Source organism: Beta vulgaris, chromosome 5 (genome assembly GCF_026745355.1).
Source record: "Beta vulgaris subsp. vulgaris cultivar EL10 chromosome 5, EL10.2, whole genome shotgun sequence".
NCBI lineage: Eukaryota > Viridiplantae > Streptophyta > Magnoliopsida > Caryophyllales > Amaranthaceae > Beta > Beta vulgaris.
Window position 1 is genome coordinate 35,926,085 of NC_079206.1, and position 2,961 is coordinate 35,929,045.

Genomic DNA, 2,961 nt, shown 5'->3' on the forward strand with positions numbered 1-2,961 from the left:
CGGATTTATCATCTGCATGTGAATTTCTCTCTTGTTTGATTCTTTGGTTTTTGTAGTAAATGGTCCAACTGATTAATTAGCATTTCTCGAGTAAGCCCTGTTGAGGCAGAAGATTCAAGGCAATAGTTACTGTAATGTCGTTCAGTTGTTGTTGTGCTGAAGTTGAAGTTGATCAATTCCTGTTTTGATGGATTAGTTGTGACATTTATATTATACTCCCTTAGTCTACTCATTTCATTTGGCACAAAGTAAAAGGAGAATTATTGAGTGGGGTGTATGAAAGAAAAGAAGTGTTGTAACTGTTATATTCTATTTATCTATTCAAAGAGCTTTTTTTTAGGGGATAGAGCTAATGAGTGAGCCACAAGATTGGAATGTTCGTGGAGTAAGTAATAAAAACAATATAAAAAGGGTTTGTTCTCCCTATATAGATTATGCTAATGCTTAATATTTAGTTATTTGCAATTATTTTTGCTACCTAACAACTAGTTATAGTAAATGTATCGGTTCATTCTTTATGTTCTTTCATAATTTATTGTCTTGATCATCTTGTTATAACTAATTGATATATGACATCAGAAACTAATCCCAATGGTCATTCTGAAAGTGAATACCCAAATGAAAACACAAGTTTGAAGGAATTTGAAATCCCAACTAAGATAGAAGGTGGTATGTTTTTTTGTCTGATATCGTGGCAATTGTGTTCCTATGCCTGGAGTATGGTAATTAACTTTGTATTGGCAATCTCTTTTCTAGGGGACAATGCAGCATTAGTTATCTACACTAGTGGAACAACTGGTAAGCCAAAAGGTGTCGTTCACACGCATCGAAGCGTGTCGGCACAAGTACCCATCTATATGCCCTCTCAGTTCTAATCTATGGGCCTAGGGTAATGTCATTCTCTAAATGCCATATCTTGGACTTGTTTAATATATAATATAAGGTGATGCATATTGAGTCGTTATTATAAATCTCTACTGTGAATTGTTGTCTATTACTCTACAACCTGTAAATTTCTACAAGGCATTTTCTAGAATTTTACTTGATTTGCAACTGATTAACGAGGGTATTCGAGTGATAGAAGGAACTGAGAATTCAGAAGAAGCTTGGAACAATTGGGGCTTTGAGTCTCTCGGTTGTTTCTTCTATTTCTATTGTTATATGCAATAAAGCCCTTATGAGTTCTCTGGGTTTTCATTTTGGTAAGTAAATTCTTCTAAACTTTACATTTGGGTGTTTTTTTTTTCTCATTAGTTTAATTGTGTGGTTGATGAGTTCTGATTTTTTTTCATAATCTATGAATTTTTTTGGGTTTTTTTTTTATATTCATGATGGAAAGTTATGTTTTGTTTATGTTATTTTAATGCATAAATGTGGCCTCATTACTAACCTATATATGCATAGACAGTAACCTTGTTTATCTTAATTAGTGACTCATGTTGCACTAACTAATGGTGTGGTGCATCGTATATAAGAATTTGTGTGTCAGGTTCACAAGATTGGGGATCTATGTAAAAATTTTGTGATTTTGAATTGACAGTAACATGACTGCTGTTGTTACCCACTACAGATGGTTGTTGCGATCAAGAAGATACTATATGCTGCTGACGAGAAGGAATCTGCGCTCTCCGAAGCTCAGCAAGTTCTGTTAAAATCCCTTGATTTTGATGTAGTTGATCCTGAGGAGGAGAAGAGTGTAGACTGATGTGTTACAGACTCTGGATCATAAACACATGTCAATTTCTCCAGTGAAACAAGAGAATTGAAGACCCTGTCCTGTTTTATGGTTTCCTTATCACAAGTCATAACCATGTACACATCAATGATAAACGTACAATGGCAATGGAACATTAGTTTTCTCATAAGGAAGTTCTGTTGTTTAATTGTATTTGATTTTGTTACAGTTGATACATTTCTTGGCTGCTCATGTATTCAGTTGTGATTTTTTGGCTCCTGTTATAAGATGGAATTTTTGTTTCGTTTTCTCGTGTTTTGCAGACCTGTTACTCATGCTGCTGGCCAGCAGGGTAGCACGTCTGAATTTTTTTTTATAAGAAAAGCTCAAATGCTTCGGTTGTTAAGGAAAAACTGGAGCATTTGTGATCACAAATACTCCGATTTTTCCTTTGGAGCATTTAAAAACAAATGCTTCAGTTGTAAACCGGAGCATTTGTAAAATGCTCAAATGCTTGTATGAAGTTTGCTACGCGTTAAATACGGAGTATTTGGGGCCTAAACAATCGGAGCATTTGAGGTTTTTTCTACTAGTGTAGATTATAAAGAAATTGACTTGTCTAGCAGTATTCCCACTAGAGAGATCATAAGGTGTACCAAGTTGTTTAGAAATTTGCCTTTGAAGATAAGAGACTGTGTTTTTCCATCTGACTTAATAGAATTCAATTTGGGAGACCTAGATGTGATTCTTGGGATGAATTGGTTAAGTCGTTACAAGGCCAATATCGATTGTGATATTCAAAAGGTAGAGTTGAGAAACCCTTTGGGAAAATCGACCTCCTATAGACATTTTAGGAAACCTAAGAAGTTTGTAGTTATCTCTGCAATGCAAGTGAGGAAATTGATGAGAAAATGATGTGAATTATTCTTCTGTAGTGTGCAGGATGTGGGTAAGGGAGTCGAAGTAAAGCTTGAGGATGTCCCAATTGTGAACAAGTTTATGGATGTGTTTCTGAGTGAGATTTCAAGTATGCCACCTGCTAGAGCTGTTGAGTTCACCATAGACTTAGTTCCAGGAAATGCACCTATATCTAAGGTACCCTATAAAATGGTACCTCCTGAGATGAGTGAGCTGAAAATGCAATTGCAAGAACTACTAGATAAAGGTTATATCATGCCTATTGCATCACCTTGGGGAGCTCATGTGTTGTTTGTGAAGAAAAAGGATGGTAGCATGAGGCTATGTATTGATTATAGGGAGTTGAATAATGTAACCATCAAAAACAA

At 35.4% G+C, this 2,961-nt stretch overlaps 1 long non-coding RNA gene across 2 annotated transcripts; it reads left to right on the plus strand.

The window, feature by feature from the left end:
- Positions 1–568: 568 nt before the first annotated feature.
- Positions 569–1,986, plus strand: LOC125497294 (uncharacterized). Of its 2 annotated transcripts, none has more exons than XR_008969256.1 (3): positions 569–669; positions 757–1,202; positions 1,571–1,986. It is a non-coding gene; the product is annotated as an uncharacterized LOC125497294 (long non-coding RNA). The 2 variants fall into 2 exon arrangements; XR_007273924.2 differs by having other exon boundaries at positions 569–666; positions 1,571–1,867.
- The last annotated feature ends 975 nt before the right edge of the window (positions 1,987–2,961 follow it).